The sequence below is a fragment of the Neovison vison genome, chromosome 6 (assembly GCF_020171115.1).
Source record: "Neovison vison isolate M4711 chromosome 6, ASM_NN_V1, whole genome shotgun sequence".
NCBI lineage: Eukaryota > Metazoa > Chordata > Mammalia > Carnivora > Mustelidae > Neogale > Neogale vison.
Genome location: NC_058096.1, coordinates 222,849,792 through 222,866,807, shown reverse-complemented (window position 1 = coordinate 222,866,807; position 17,016 = coordinate 222,849,792). Strand labels below are relative to the sequence as shown.

Below are 17,016 nucleotides of genomic sequence, written 5' to 3'. Positions count from 1 at the left end.
GGTCCAGGTCCCCTGCGCCCCCAAGGTCGCCAAAGTCAGCGCTTCCCTCCCCCCAGTGGAAGGGGCCAGCCATCCGATGCTGGTCCCAGTCCGGGTGGGATCTGAAGGGGCCTGGGACAGGGTGGCCAGGGGACTCCCGGGGCTGCAACATCCTGTTGGACGGGGCAGGGTAGTCACGGCACTCCAGGACAGAGGGGCAGACGGCTGGAAACACCCCAGGCCCGCCGTCCCTGCCCGCACCTGCCCCACCTCCACGCACCCGGCTCAAGCCCGGCCCGCGGGCCTTCTCTGCCCCCTCGTGGCCACGAGGGGGAACGGCAGCACCCCAGCCAGAAACCCCTGCCCGGCATCCCGGGAGCCAATGCCCCCAAACTCCTGCTCACCATTCGGCTGCTTCCGCCACCGCCTCCGGGGCAGGCGGCGGTGGCCTTTGCTTAGCGACACCCGGCTGCTTGGAGGTGGGAAACCCTGGCCGGGCTCTGCTTGTCTGTCCGCCACAGACACCTCCCGCAGCGCCCGACAAGCAGGAGGTGGTCCTCGAGGGACCAGTGAGCAAAGCCTGGTAGTCGCCCTCCGAGGAGTCCCTGCAGGAGATCCCCTGCCAGGCCCGCCCACCATGCACCGGCTCACCGAGCCACCGCGCGCCCCTCCACCAGTGCCCGCCCCTCGCCACGCTGCGCAGCGTCCCCCACCCCAGCCCGCACGGCGTGGGGTCAGACCCTCAGGGAGTCCGGTTCCGGGACTGAAATGTAAGAGACGCCATCGGAACAAAACACAGGTTTGTCGCTCTCCAGCATCTTGAAATTTGGGGAAACACCAAAGAAAGCCCAAAGGCGAGCGCCAGTGCCCTCGGTCTGTAGGAGAAAGCCCCCGGTGAGGACAGGGGAATGACCGGCTCAGAGAAGTCTTCACAGCCGGGGGACGGACACCAGCCCGTGTCCACGCAGAGAAAGACGGAGAGTTCAAGCACCATGTGTGAAGAGCTGAAGAAGGTCACCGATGACGGGGACAGACCCACACCGGGGCAGTCCGCGGCGGCACCTGCTTACCGAAGGCACGGCTGGGAGAATGCAGAAATCCCGCAGCCTGACCAGCAGCACTGGACGTGCCCGGCTGCTCAGACAGCCGGGGAGACGGCCCTGGAGACCGGGCACTTGCACAGGGCAAGCGGCTGTCGGAGGGGAAACCAGGGCACCCCGATTCTCTCCCTCTCTCCCACGCACGGCAAACCTACGTGCGGGAGTTCACCCCCGACGACAGCCGGCCCAGGACGCACAACGCTTGCGCGAACACATTCATCACAGAATGTAAAAAGAGAGAGGGAAAAACAGGAAAATAAACATCCCTACGAACCAATTAAAGCCACTGTAAAATTATTTTAAAAGGAGTGACGAACCATTTGCCTGTGATGTGAGACGCTGAGCCGGCATCGGGAGAGGTAAGGGAAACACAGGCTTCCTGACAAGGAAAGCGGCCCAGCAGGCAGAAGGAGCACGTTAAAGAGCAGATCCTATTTATCCAGAATCCCGCGTGTGGACGGAACTCACAGAAGGATGGGGGAGAACGCTCACCAAGATGCCGGCACGCCGTCACCAGGTGGGGGCCCTAGCGGCCTTGCTTCTCCTTTGCCTGCATTGTCCCTTCTACGGGACGTCCGTCCACCTCACCCAGCCGGCTGCTGGTGGTCTCCAGACACCCCTCTGTCTGGCAACTCAGACATGGATGCCACATGGAAGATCATCTGTAGGGGATCCGCTGGGTACCCACGCGTCACACCCAGCCCGGGGCTCCCATCCTGGCTCCTGGCCTCTGTCCCCAAGGACGGCGTCTCTCCTGAGCGAAACCAAACCACATCCTCTGCACCTGACTGAGGTGCACGTGACAGGCCCTAGAATCCGCCCGCTGGGCGCACACAAGACCAGGAGTCCAGGAGTCCCTGGCGAGGGCACTAGCCACCCCCCCACATGCAGTTCCCGGCGCACACTCACAGCAAGTCCCTATTCCCCCCTCAGGCCCTGGTGGCCAGCAAGCACCTTCCAGTCCCTGCAGACGGGCCTTTTCTTAGAAACTGCGCAGAGACAGACCTATGGGATGTGCTTCTCCAGGGTCTGCCTCCTCTTCTAACGTTTTCTCATTTAAACACGCGCACACACAGTTTGGGAACGTCCAGCATTATGAAGACACCCGTCCAACGTTCCAACGTCCCTCACACGTGCCGGTGAATGAAACACAACAGCGGTCAAAGCTCCGTCAGAGCTCCTGCTGGACACTCAAATTCACTCTGAAGACCACCGGACAGAGAACACCGCACGGCAGCGGCAGAGTCCTTCGTGGGCAGGCGGAAGGGGAGCCTGGGGCCACCGCAGGCCGCTGTGGCCTCCCTCGGCTCAGTGAAGGGTAAAAGCCGCTCAACACCCATGGGGCATGAGACCAACAGCCGGCCCGAGCTCAGAGGGCCTCCGAGCTCAGCGCAGGGGCCTCCTGAGGCCGCACAGTGCCTCCTAGTCGCCAGGACGGGCACCAGGTTTGAGGACCCCGTCATGTCCAGGGACTTGGTTCTGCGCCCGGCAGTGGCTCGGGATGGGCTACCTTCCACACCACGCCAAGCCCTTCCCTTTCGCCCAGGCCCAGGACGGCCAACCGAACCCGCGTTCACGCCGATGGCGGAGAAGGAAACCGCACACTGACCTGTGCCCGGGGCTGCGCTGTCTTCACCGCCGAGGCTCGGGAACCGCACGTCCGCTCCCTGGAAGAAAAACGGAGCCCTTCAGTGCGGCAACATTTGCTCCGACACCCGTGTCCCCTGGGGGTGGCAACGAACGAGGGTCTCGCCCTCAAGGTCAGACCGTCCTCAAGACCCCTCTGGGGGGCCTGTCTTTCGGCCGCCCGCCAGCCTCGGGGCCAGGCCCCCGGTGTAGAAGGGGGACGCAAGAAGGCAACTCGCCAGAAAGGTCTGTGAGAAGTTTGCAAGGTCGTCCCTGCTGAATTTTCCAAAGGCTCCAAACTCAGTGGATGGAAGGGTCGGGCGATCGCGTGACCTTTCGTGCTCTGTAAAGCTGTTCGGCCACATCGCTTGACCCTCGCGGTCACTCTGCGAGGAAGAGGCGGGAACGGAGTCAAGCGCCACCCCAGGGCACCCCCTAAGTCACCGGGGTCGGCCTAAGGAGGCCCGAGGAGCAAATGCAAGGTGGGGCCCGGGACGGGGTCCCAGGGCAGCAGAAGGACACTGGGAGCAAACCGCTGAAGGCGAGCGGGGTGGAGCTGGGTCTGTGGGTCGCCACGAGCGCACCGCGGGCCGGAAGGCGCGGCCACTCGGGGCAGGCTGGGCAGTGGGCAGACAGGAGCTCTCCTTGAAACTCCCCTGAAAACCTAAAATCATTTTAAAATTAAAATGTCGTTTAAAAATAACTCAATTCGGGGGCACCCGGGTGGCTCAGTCGGTGAAGCTTCCGACTCTCGGTTTCAGATCAGGTCATGACCTTGGGGTCGTGGGACTGAGTCCCGCGTCCGGCGCTGCGCTCAGAGAGGAGTCGGCTTGGAACTCTCTCTCTCTCCCTCTGCCCCTTCCCCACGCGCTTTCTCTCTCTCACATAAATAAATGTATTTTTTAAAACGACTCAACGCGAAGATTTAAAGGCTGGTTCCCTCTCCAGGAGTCCCGGCCACTCTGTTGTCAACCGGGACGGAGAACTGAAATCCCCACTGTCGCCTGCAGGTGGCGCCATGGGCTCAGGAACACCTCGGTCCGCAGGCGCCCTGGGGGGTGGGGGAGCTGCTGCGGGCCACGGGGCCTCCTGCATGGCCAGTGCCCGCCCCCCACCCCCACCCCAGAGGCTGAGACTTGCCTCAGCCCTGCAGGGGCCATCTATGCACATGAGGCTTCGAGTTTTTATTTCTCAGTCAATTAAAGACACAAGACGTGGCAAACCTAGTGCCGAAGGGGTGCCGGGCACCCTGCGCCCAGCTGCCCCCGGGGTGAGTCCTTGCACAACCAGGGGACGCTCGCGCGACTGGCCGAGGGACAGGCAAGGTTTTCTAGACCGGCTTGCTGAGACAGGCTTCTCCCCCCGCACAGAGGCTGCGCAATCAAGTGCTTTTGAGTATTTTCAACGTTGTGCGACCATCACCGCTAGCCACTTCAGGGCTTTCCGTCACGCCTAAAGCAACCCCATCCCCGTCCGCCGTCACCCCCCAGCCTCCCCTAAGCCCCGGCCCCCGTGAGCCCCCTTCCTGTCTGTGGAGGAGCCTGGTCTGGGCGTGTCACGCACGTGGACTCACACCCCGTGGGGCCTTCCGTGTCTGGTTCCCTCCCTGAGCACCACGGGCTCGGGGTCCGTCCCTGGGCCAGTGCGTGAGGGACACGTTACTGACAGGACCCTTGGGTGTCCCCACCTTCTGGCCACTGTGAACATGGTGGCACGGACCCTAAGCCTTCCATGTATCCCCTGCAAACACCCCCCCCTCAGCCCCGGAACACCAGCCCCGCACTTGAACTTGAACAAACGGGTGCCCACGCAGATGCCCCCACCTTGGCTGCGCTTGGCCTAGGCCAGCGTGAGCAACGCACCCCTGCAGCTCTGACCCAGGGCTCACGAGACCACAGGCTACGAGATGAACCCACTCGTGCCCGGCCGTGCCTGTGACCTTCACCCAAGCCAAAGGGCTGGACTTTCACTCTCCCACCAGAGGGAACCACAAGCCCTCCGGGACGGCCAGCAGAGGGACAGGAGCTGGGGCTCTGCATCGGGACCTGCTTCGGCCTGTGCAGCGCCGGCAGCCAAGTGAAACCGAGATCCCTCGTTCAAATATTAGTGCCAAACATGAAGAGAATGACGGCAGAGCCTGCCGACCCCACGCAGACCCGAGCCCGAGGTACGGCCGGGGAGGTGCAGGACACAGACCTCAGACACACAGAGGAAGCTCTGGAGGAAAGGGCCCGGTGCCAAGGGAGAGATAAATCACACCTGGAAACAGGCAGTTTCCAACAGTAGCCATCGGGGTGGCCACATCGGAAGGACGTTTGTCCTGGACAGCACTTTACAACCTGGGACCTTCCTCTTGGCCACACGCTTCCTTTCTCTTTTCCTCTCTTTTCCATGGAGATCGAACTCACCAACCATGACCTTCATTCACCCTTTTCAAGTGTCCAATTCAGTGGCTTTTAGGATATCTGCAAGGTCGTGCGGCGGGTGGTGCAGCCAGTTCTGCACTAACCCCAGGACACCATTCCCGGCCCCCGAGGAGCCCCCAGGCCCGCTAGCATTGCCAGCATCGCGGGGTCCGGTCCAGCGTCCCGGGAGAGGGGAGACCCCGCCGTGCAGGGGCCGCACCTGTTCTGCCGGCCGCCGCGCTTCAGCGCACCCCCTGAACACAGCACGTGTGCCATGACCCCAGGGTTTCCTGACCCCCAGTCGGTGCTGAGGGAAGGCCTGCAGAGCCAGGGTAGCCGGGGGAGACCAGGAGGCCCCCACAGAGCCCGGTGACATGGGCCAGGTCCCCCCAGGGCTCGCCTAGGACATGGGAGAGGCCGGAACCCTGCCACAGGCCGTGGGACCCACGCAGGGGCCGGTGCGCGCAGGCGTGGCTGGAGCGAGCCCCGTCAGGCAGCCGCTCTCGGTGACCTCCTCTGTCCATGGCAGAGGGAAACGAGGCGCGCGGATCACAAGCCCGGATGCTCCCGGAGCTCCCACCAGAAACTTCCTGGTGGTTTCTACTGCCTGTGTTGTTCTGGGGCCTGCGAACGGTGACTGGGGGACACGGGCAGCGGGACCCTTAGCGGCCAACGCTGGAGATTTGACACTGTCGGAAGCAGGGCCGAGAACCGGATGCGAGGGGAGATGACTGGGCAGCCCCGGAGCGGGGAGTCGCGCTGGGCTGCACCCCTCAGAGCCCACCGCCAGCGTGTCCGGGTTACGGGACGGAGGACCCAGCCCCCGCCGGCACGGGACAGCTCCTCCGGGAGGAAGGCACGTCGCAACCCACTTCGCCCCATCAGAGCTCGACCAGAGGGACTTCTCCAGAGCGCGGGCCCAGCCCTGCTGTGTGCAAACGCTACTGTCCCTCCCTCTAGAATTCAGTCCCCCCATGCTCTGGTGGGTCATTCTCTGGGGGGGGAGGGTCATCCTGGTCGCCGTGGGGGGACTGAGCAGCCTGTCCCACCCGCTGGATGCCAGGACAACCCCAGTCACATGACCACAGAGCCCCTGCAGGGAAGGAGGAGGAGCTCTGCTCAACAGCCTGCACCACAGCTTCCGGAAGCTTCTGTGTGAGGTTCTGTGCCCTGCTGGATGGACACAGTAGCTCCTGAGCCGCTGCCCCCTCTGAGGGCCCTGTCCCCCCTTGGCGGGTAAATCCCTTTTTGGGTAGAACCCTGTTCTGCGCGTCCCGGGCAGGGGAGGGTGCGGCAAAGACTGTGCAGGAATGCCACCTGGGACTTGGGTTAACGGTCACGGTCACGTATCAATCTTGGCTCATCGATGACAACCAAGCGGCCACACTATGCACGTCAGCCAAGGGGAGAAGTGCAGAGGGCGCGGGCTGTGCGGGGACTCTGTTTTCCGCTCGGTTTTTCCGTAAACCTAACGCTACACTAAAAAGCAGTCTATGAAGAGAGGGTCTTGAAGACACAAATTAGAATTCTGGTTTTAGAAAGGAGGAAGGGGGCGGGAGGGGAGGGGGAGCCCATCTGAGACCGGATGATCGCTGAGCGCTCACACGCCCCTGGGATCCCTCCCACGAGCCCGGAGAACCAGACCCCGAGAGAACGGGGGGTCCGTCCCGGCCAAACACATTTCCTACTTGTCCCCCCAAAGCCCTTTCGAGGGTTGTTAACGATACAGTTCGGGGAGGATCAGCCTGGATTCACCTCCACGAGCGCCGCGCCTCAGGCGGGGGACCAGAGCGGATCAGAGCCCTAATACAATCAGTCCCACCGCACCGCCCTCGGATTACTCCCAAATCCCGTCTGGCCAACCCGGAGCATATTGTGGCCGGTGATGAGGTGATGAGCTGATGTCTACGAGACGCGCCGAGCCGACGTCACTGCGCAGCACACCCGGGCCCCGATACCCTCAGGGTCTAATGCCAGGGCCGGGCCACCGCCGGGCCACCGACGCATGGGGCGTCTTCTCCCAGACCTCCAGCCGGCCGTCCCAGGTTTCTTTCTTTCTTTTTTTTTTTTTTAAAGATTTTATTTATTTATTTGACAGACAGAGATCACAAGGAGGCAGAGAGGCAGGCAGAGAGAGAGAAAGAGAGGGAAGCAGACTCCCCGCTGAGCAGAGAGCCCGACGCGGGACTCGATCCCAGGACCCTGAGATCACAACCAGAGCAGAAGGCAGCGGCTTCACCCCCTGAGCCACCCGGCGCCCCGTCGCAGGTTTCTAAGCGTGAGCTCTGAGCAGCCGGGACTTTTCATTTCCGTGTTTCCCCAGTGTCTACCTGCCCGGTCATCTGGGGAGGACCCCACAGGACCCCAGTGGGACACGAGAACTTCAGCGAGGGGGAAGCCGCCTAACCCCAGGGCTGAAGAAATGAAATCCTTGGGATTTCACGAATTATCACAACGTAAAGGGCGGCATCGAAACTGAACAAAGCCACCGCCTTTACCTGCTTCCCTCCGAAGCAGGGTCTCTCCCTCCCCCGCAGCTCGGCTGACTCTCCACGGGGCCTCCCCGGCGCTATGGGGGGCACTGAGCAGCACCCCACGAGCCGCTGGCTCAGGCCGAGAGAGCACCCCAGTCGGGAGGCGCTCCATATCCCCCGCGGCCCCTGCGGCCCCCAAGGCCCCCTGTTGAGAGGGGCCGCGAGGACACTGCAGAGGCAGGGAGCAGAGGGCTGATCTCCCCCTGCCTGGGATACAGTTCACTTGTCTGGGAAATGGGTGGGTGGGAGCGGGGCATCGGCCCCCTCGACACCACCAGCTGATGACCACGGGGTGCGGTGGGAGCGCCGGCGGCCGGCAGGCTGCGTGTGGCAATGCCGAGCCGTCCTTCAGGCAGGGCAGCCGTCAGCCCAGCCTTCTCTCGTCACCACAGCAACCGTCTAAATTTGTCACCCTGACGAGGCTCTGATTGCAAATGAAGGGGGAGGAGAAGCCTGGGGGCCGGAATGGTGGGGAGGCACCCAGAGGGGAGGCGACGGCTGACGGCTGACGGCTGATGGCTGATGGCAGGCTCCACCAGGACAGACCCTGGGCAGGCGCTGTCACGCCCCTGATCAGACAGGGCTCGAGGTCCAGTTTGCTTGGCCCCAGGGTTAAAGGTCTCCAGGAGCCAAGGACAAGAAGGCAGAAGGCGCAGTGAGCGCCTCCACCTTGTGATCTTGGGTCCCAGGTGCCTGGGAGGTCCTCTCCGCCTCCCCCACATGGCCCAGGCTGCGGGTCACCTGGTTCCCACCAGGACCACTGGGGTTTACTCTGCTCTCACATGTGGGCAGGAATCGGGAGTCAATTTTTTCCCCAAGTAATTAATACAGGGTCTTCTCCCCCCAGAATCTGGCACAGCTACCACGGCCGGGTCATTCTCTGCCCAGGTGTCCTGGGTGCAGTGGGGGCCGAGCAGCGCCCCTGTCCCCCACTCCCTTGATGCCAGGAGCCCCCGGCTATGATGACCACAGATGTCCCCGGACACGGGGCAGGACCGCTCCCCTGTGTGAGGTCATCCAACCTCCATCTGGAATTGTGATACGGAGAGACACGCGGTTGATCTGGGATTTGGGAGAGGACCAATGTCTGACCGAGAGAGACAGAGAGACAGAGAGAGAGACAGAGACAGAGACAGAGAAGACAATACGTAGAAACAGATTTCTTTTTCCTCTCGGAATTAAAATGCTGACAGTCCCATGGAAGGGGTGGGTGGGGACACACACCCTCACATCCAGCAGGCAGCGCTCTGGTGCACTGTCTGCCCCGGGTCCCAGCTCATGGCCTCCCCTGCGCCTCAGTTTCCAAATCTGTGACACGGAGATGGTGGGAGCACCGACTCCAAGAGTACTTTCCAGATTAAACAGAAGAAAATCTGGGGCGCCTGGGGGGCTCTGTCGGTGAAGTGTCTGCCTCCGGCTCAGGTCATGATCCCAGGGTCCTGGGATCGAGCCCCGCGTCGGGCTCCCTGCTCTGTGGGGAGCCTGCTTCCCCCTCTCTCTCTGCCTGCCTCTCTGCCTGCTTGTGATCTCTGTCTGTCCAATAAATAAATAAAATCTCACAAAGAATAAATAAATAAAAATAAACAGCTGAACATCTATAAGACTGTTCCATCAGCGTCCCGCACCCCAGAGAGCGCACAACTGTGCTCTCACGGGAGCTTCTGCGTTCTGTAAGACGTGGCAGAGAAGTCACACGCCACAACTCCTTCATCACGCAGAACTTGAGGTACCGGCTTTGTTGACAAGACCGAGGCCCAGCAAAGCGCTCCCTCGAAGGGCCAGATGGCCAGGACTTTGGCGTTGGGAGGCAGGCGTTCTCTGTCGCTCTCTCTACTCGACCTGGCCCCAGCAGACAAACAGGTGCGGCCATGTGCCAATAAAACTTTATTTACAAAAGCAGGAGGCCTGGGTCCAGCGCACAGGCTGCCACTTGCGACCCCCGGCACAGAAGACAGTCTGTTAAAACACGGCACTATTTCAGCCACGGATACTCATGGTCAGGCACCACTGCGGAGAGAAAGTCCCGATCTCATCCCCAAACCAGACCCTGCGTGGGTCACACGGAGAAGCTCCATGCCGCCCCAGACCGTCACCCAGAAAATGATCTCGGACCGTCCCTCAACACAGAGCACTCACCGATGCAGAGCTGCCCCTTTTAAGTTCCTAAGAGGGTGGTTGCTTTCCCACCACCTTGAGAAAAATCCATCCCCCAACCTGGTCGTAAGTACCTCACTTTTATCGACTGGCTAAGCCTTGGCTGCAAAGGGCACCGGGAACGTCCAGACCTGGTGAGCAAAATCGCCATCGGTAACAGCGCGCAGGACGCCACCCCCGCCCCCGACCCGGAGCGGGACACGGTTCGTGGGCATGGAAGGTCTGAGAAACTGCCACAGCCCAGCGGGGTCTGAGACTTGACACGGGAACGTCACGTGGGGTCCTGGATGAGATTCTGGGGCAGCAAAAGGGAATGAGGGGGAAAGTCGAGGAATCCGAGGTATGGAGTTCAGTTAATAACGCCACACCAACCCTGGGTCTCTATCTGGGACAAAGGTCCCGCCCGGGGGGAAGACGGCGCCCGCGGGGCACCTGGGTGCGGCCTGCAGGAGCTCTGCTGCCTGCTCCATCGCTCTGGGGATCTCAAGCTCTTCTAAAATCAAAGTTTACTGAAAGAGAGAACAGAAGTGAGTGACGACGGGCAATTAGCTCCTGCCGCTTCAGAGTGTGACTGAGGGCACACGAACTCCCTGTGACAGCTCCTAATAATGACACGATTATATAAAACCCACAAGAAAAAGACGCTAAAAACAGGATATGCTAATCAACAGGGGAAGCGTGCTCTGATGACAGGAACAGGGGGCGGCGGAAGACAGGTGGCTGAGCAGTCCCCACCCCCGTCCCCCCAACCCCTCGCCCCCGCCACCCCGGGGCAGCCACAGCAGGGACACCACGGGTCCGGCTGGAGCAAGCCTCTGCGACATCCCGGGCCAACCCCGGCCCCGGGCCACGTTCACTCAGGAGGCCTGCTGAGCGGGCACCCAGCGCCCGGGGCCTGGAGGAGGGCAAAGGTTTTAAGGACGGAGAATTCTGGAAAATCAGAGGGAGGCTGTGAAGAAAGTGGTGCCTGACCAGAAGAAAGACAAGTAAGAGATCGTGCATCCTGGTCTTTGCAAGTGACCTTATTAGACACTTCCCTCTGCACCTGGGTCTCTCCCTTCGTGGGCCCACAGACATTCAGGGCTGGTTCATTCTCCGCAGGGGCGTCCCAGGTGCTGTGGGGGCTGAGCAGAAGCCCTGGCCCCGCCCCTCCATGCTAGGAGCACCCCTGGTTGTGACGACCATAGACGTCCCCAGACGTCACCCGGCGTCCCCTATCAGCAGAATCACCCCAGATGAGAACGACCATCCTACAATACCTAACAATCTACACACAACCCATAAGGAGTGCCATCATCCCCGCTCTACAGATGGGGAAACAGAGGCTCGGAGAGGAGATGAAACCTGCCTGAGAAGAAGAAAGGGAGTCAGGTGTCAAGTACCACATTTAAGAAGGAGGGGTCTCTGAGCTGGGAAGGAGGCAATGCTGCTGTATCGGGGACGGGAGGCCAAATCCGGCCCACCACTTGCGCTGTTAATAAAGTTTTATTCAAACACAGCCATGTCCATTAACTGATACACCATCTATGGCACACCTGTACCTACAAAGGCAGAACCCGGTAACTGCAAGCAGGACCGCTGGCCTGCAAAGCTGAAAATACCTACCCTCGGGTCCCAGAAAGTCTGCAGACACGGAGAGATCCTACCTCACCACATCAAGGCCCTGCACAGCTTCCTGTGCAGACTGTCAGTCTACGTGTGCAGGGAATGTTCTGCGGAAGGAACGCACACAACACAGGCAGCCTCCCAGGAAGTGGAGCAAACCTGGCTGCTTCTGCTTGGTTCTGGCCCAGGGTGCCGGCCCCGTGCTCCCCTCGGAGGCCAGAAGAGAGGGCGGCCCCTCCCGATCCACCTTCCCGGGAGCGGGTCATGGTAGGTGTGCGGGGACTGTCAGGTGAGGGGCAGCGGGCCGCCAGCCCATCTGCCTTCGGGGCCCCGTCGTGTGGGCGGTGCTGTCACCTCGACCCTGCTGTCACATGGGACGCAGGGGAGGCTTCTGCTCCGAGCTCCGCTGCTCGCCTAACTCTGCAGGTCAGCCCTGTGGCCCCCAGAGGGTCAAATGTGCTGAGTGAGGATAAGCTCATCTTCCTGGAGCTCCAGCTGCCTCAGCACGGCTCTGCGTCCCAGGGCTGAGACCCACTGAATGTTCTGGAATCTGAAGGTCACCTTGCTCCACACTTTCCCCCTCCAGCACTGTGGGCACTGAGGGCAGGTCACTCTGGGGGGGCGGGCACTCTGGAGGGCTGGGCGCCATCCCTGGCCCCACCCACTCAACGCCAGGACCACTGCAGCCGTGACCATGAAAAATGTCCCCAGATTCAACTGCTTGGTCTCTGAAAGTCAAGTCACGGACGCACTGGACCTGACCCCAGCCAACACTCGGAGGCTGAGTGAACCAGAGGGGCTCGCAGGGGCCAGAAAACCGCAACTCCGGTGCAGCAACCCTGAGACGGCGAAACGGTCCCCCCCAGCAAGTCCCACACATGTGGTCCCTGGGACTCCGTCTGTTTCCTAAAGCTCGTGTCCCTCCTGATCCGAGCCTCGCCGACGGTATGCGTTTCCCGGGGGGGCCATAATAAACAACCACAGACCAGGCGGCTTAAACCCGCAAGGACCTCTGTTCTCCCACCTCTGGAGCCAGAAGTCCGAGACCCAGGCGTGGTGGACCCTGAAGCCCGAGGCCACCTCCCCATCTGCCCCAGATGCCAGCAGCTCTGAGCCCCACAGGGCCAGCAGCGGCCAGCCGTGTCCTTCACACGGACCACCAGGCGTTCCCAGGTGACTTTCCCTCCCCTGCATTCCACCGCGCTTTTCTGACTTACAGCTGCCTCCCGCGGGGCGGTGTGTGGGAGTGAGCTGTCACGGGGACGGGGACGGTCCCCACCAAGGGAGGGGGGCCTCGGCGGGGGTGGGGGGTGGAGTGTGCCATGCTCCAGCAGCCCATCCCGGGGTCACACGTGTGGCGGGCCCCAGAGCAGGCAGGTGGAGACAAGGTGGGGTCCTGCAGGGAGAATACTTCGTTCGCGCTGTCACCACGTGGGAAGCGCCTGACGTCGTCAGCTCTTCCCAGCGCCCCGAAGAACTGGGAGGTCTTTCACTACAAAATCTCCTGATTTTTAAATGTTGGCAGGAACCCAAAGTTTAAAGCCCCTGGGGTCTGGCTCAGCCAGAGGATCGAGGTCAACACCGTGGACGGCACGAGCCCCTCTGTGCATTCTTACCCAAAACCACAACCCAAGTCCAGCTGCGAGTGAACACAGACAGACACAGATCTGGGACGCTCCACTAAGCTCCTGACCTGTCCTCTGCGTGGCCAGCCAGGCTTCAAAGACAAGGAAAGTCAGAGAAACTGTCTCAGCCCAAAAGGGCCTAAGAAAATGTGACAACTAAATGTCACGTGGGATCCTGGGGCAGAAAGGGGACATTTTCTGGGAGACGGGAAAGAAAAAGGAAATCTAAGTACGGACTTCGGCTAATCATAACGTGTTGATGTTGGTTCAATAATTGTGCCAAATGCTCCGCACTGGCGTATGGGACCCTGGGTGTGGGCGACATGGGAACTCTCTATTATTTTTGCACTTTTCTGTAAATTCTTTTTTTTTTTTTAATATTTATCTATTTGACAGAGAAAGAGAGATCACAAGTAGGCAGAGGCAGGCAGAGAGTGAGGGGGAAGCAGGCTCCCCGCCGAGCAGAGAGCCCGATGCGGGGCTCGATCCCAGGACTCCGGGACCGTGACCCGAGCCGAAGGCAGAGGCTTCATTCAACCCACTGAGCCACCCCGGCGCCCCACTTTTCTGTAAATTCAAAACTGCACCATGGAAGTTTATTTTAAAGAAAAGTTTGCAAATGAAGGGGCGGAGTGGGAAAAAAAGAAAAAAAAAAAAGTTTGCAAAGTGCAAACTAGGTGTGTTGCTGTAACACACGGCAGAATGTTCACGATTGCCTTATAACTTGCTGTTAAAGGCTCAACGGGTCTTCCAAACTCAACAGACTTGTCCTCAGACAGTGCTGGAATGGTCAAGCTCCCAGGCGTGAGGACAGGGTTCAGTCTGTGAACCAGCAGACCCAAGAGGTAGAGCAAAGGCAAACATGCTTAGAAGGCGGGGAGCTCCTGGGGGGACATGAGACCAGCTCTTCATGGCGCAGAGGGGCACCAAGATCCCGGCCCCCAGCAGCCTCCCTGCCACAGGGGGCCTCGAAACTGCATCGGTGGGCACCACGCCCGAGTGGTAACAGTGACCGCAGCTGCCCTCTGAGCTGGGGCCTGGGGATCTGGATGTCACTTCACCCTCACACCAATAAGGCTGGAAGGTCTGGAATGACTCCTTTTCTAGTTCGTGTAGGAAAATGTTTGCTTGTTTGGGGTTTTTCTTTTAAGCCAAACAAAACACAGAATGTTGCCAAAAGCCAGTTAAGAGGAAAAGGAAGAATTCAAACTCGGGTTTAACTCTAAAGTTCCCGAAGGGAGAGGTCTGGTGTAACCCAGTGCATCCCCCATTGGAGACACTGGAGTGCTCGGGGCAGGGAAAGGGTAGGGCCAGGGATGTTGCTCAACCTCCCCAGAGCCCGAATGGCCCACAAACAATGACTCAGCCCCAACGTCCACAGTGCCAAAGAGGTGAGCCCCTGATGGACAGGGAAGGAGTAACGCTCCTCAGACACCCAGACCTCCACGTGCTAACTCTGTGAGAGACCCAAGGCACTGGTGGGAACTGAGCACTGCGGACCAGTACATCAGCCCGCACAAGTCATCTGAGCTACACCTTCTTGAAAACATGCATTTGCACATGTACTTGGATATGCAAAAGGAAAAATATTCTAGAAGAAAACCCCCGAACTGTTAGTAGTTAAAAGGTGAGTAGGACTGAGGGGTGGGTGTTTTATGCCTTTACATATAATTTGAAATTTTTTTTACCATGAGCATAATTGATCATTCAAAAATTACTTCTACTAACTGGGGATTTGATTACATTAATTATCTAGAGCAAGAGGTCAATAGTGCCTAGGTTGAGAAACCCAGATGCATGGAAAGTCTAATTTAAAGAAATCACTGAAGAAACTGATATGTTAAAGATTACTTCCCCGGAGAAAGGAGGCAGAGAAAGGAGAAACCTGAGAAAGCCTCAAGACAAGGAGGAAAAACAAAGGCAACCACCAATGCAGACCAATACGTAAGACAGGAAGAGCTACAGCTGGGGATGGGAGATGGCACCCAAGCTATGAAATCAAACAAAGTGGCAGCTGTGGACTCCTCCACAGGAAACATGAGGACAGATTTCCATTCAAGTGCACAGCCCAACCCACGTTTTCAAGTCTGTTCCAGGGGCACCTGGGGGGCTCAGGTCATGATTCCAGGCTCTTGGGATCAAGCCTCATGTTGGGCTCCCCGCTCAGCAGGGAGTCTGCTTCTTCCTCCCCCTGCTTTTGTGTGCTCTCTCCTTCTCTCTCAAATTAATAAAATCTTAAATAAAATAAAGTCTGTTCCATGGGGGTCTCTGGGTGGCTCAGTCAGTAGAACATGTGACTCTTGATCTCAGGGTCATGAATTCAAGCCCCATGTTGGGTGTAGAGGTTACTTAAAAATAAAACCTTAAAAAAGGGGGGTGTGTGCCTGGGGGGCTCAGTGGATTAAGCCTCTGCCTTCTGCTCAGGTCATGATCCCAGGGTCCTGGGATCGAGTCCCGCATCGGGCTCTCTGCTCAGCGGGGAGCCTGCTTCCTCCCCTCTCTCTCTGCCTGCCTCTCTGCCTACTTGTGATCTCTGTCTGTCAAATAAATAAATAAAATCTTTGAAAAAAATAAATAAAAATAAATAAAAAAGGTTTTATTTATTTATTTGAGAGATACAGAGCAAGAAAGCAGGAGAGAGAGAGCACGAGCCAGGAGGAGCAGAGGGAGAGGGGAACCAAGCTCCCCACCGAGCAGGCCGCGGGGGTTCAATCCCAAGCCCCAGGATCATGACGGGAGGTAAGGTCCGACCCCCCTGGACGCATCCACCCACAGGACCCAATCACTGCCATTTCCTACGTGTTTTTTGAAAACAGGGTTTTTTTAAATGACTGTCCATATATTTACATCATTTACTGATGGACCCAGTTCCTTACTACCTGGGCATTTACACTGTTCCCAATTTCTGCTTTACAAGTAACGCTCAAGGGAACCTCGTTATGCCCATCTCTAATTACTTTCTTAGTCTCCATTTCTAGAGAGGGCATTATGGGATCAGAGAGCATTCGGTATTTTTAAGGTTCTTGAAAATACGCTACTAAGTTATTGTGACAGAGACGACTCCGTGTTTATACCGTCCCCCTGTCCACACACACCCTCGTCAACGGTGGTATTATTTTGTATGACTGCTCACCTATAATAAAGGTGAAAAATAAAATCTTAACTGTGTTTTTGAGTACACTTTTTAACTTTGGAACATGTTCAGATTTGCAGGGAGTTGTCAAGACAGTACAGATGGTTCCTGCGTCCCCCACCAGCTTCCCTCAACGCTGACAACGCACACAACCGAGGCACACGGGTTACAATCAGGACCACGGCACCGCTGCGTTACTAACAACCGCCCACGGTTTATTCAGATTTCACGAGCTTTTCCCCTAATGGCTCTTATCTGTTCTAGAAGCCCACCTAGGATACCATATTGCATTTATCAGACTTTCTAGACATAGTCCCTAATCCTTAGAACAACCCTGTAACCTGAGGTTCAACATCTCCACGTTGCCGACAAGATGAGGCTCAGAGAGGTGAAGGGACTTGCCGAAGTCACACAGCAGTGAGCAGCATAGAGGATAAGCCCCGATGCAGGCCATACCTGGAGGGACTCCAGATCCAGGAATATGGTTCCCTCTCTCCCATTCCGTCCTCACCTCCTTCGTGCGCAAAGGCTGGTCTCTAATTCCCCACTAACAAACGAGGGGATCCCAGCAAGGTGATGTAAGGTGGGTAATGAACCCCCTTGACAGAATTAAGTCATTGGTGCTTCCCTTCAAACAGCCACCCTGGGAAACTATTTCAAAGCGATACGCCATCTCCTGGCATTCCTGGAAGCATCCTCGGAAATCCCCTCCGGAGAGAGCGAAAACCCCGTACCTGGGAAATACGGTCCCACAACTCAGCAATGACATCTCCCACTCAACCCAAATCAGCCTGCTCCTGCCGGGCCGTCCACCTTACTCACCCCTGAGGGGCCTCCGGCTGGGCGGGAGGCTCT

At 58.7% G+C, this 17,016-nt stretch overlaps 1 protein-coding gene across 2 annotated transcripts in view; it reads right to left on the bottom strand.

Annotated features, from left to right (window-relative positions):
- GNG7 (G protein subunit gamma 7) overlaps nucleotides 1-17,016 on the bottom strand; it is a 110,917-nt gene that overhangs the window by 76,866 nt on the left and 17,035 nt on the right. The window contains exons 1-2 of one of the 2 annotated variants that reach the window (XM_044254614.1): nucleotides 16,618-16,734; nucleotides 2,689-2,746 (exon numbers count right to left, since the gene is read on the bottom strand). The gene's annotated coding sequence lies outside the window, so the exon portion shown is untranslated. Of the gene's footprint in view, nucleotides 1-2,688; nucleotides 2,747-16,617; nucleotides 16,735-17,016 lie in introns of those variants that run through there. The other variant, XM_044254613.1, reaches the window with a different exon arrangement.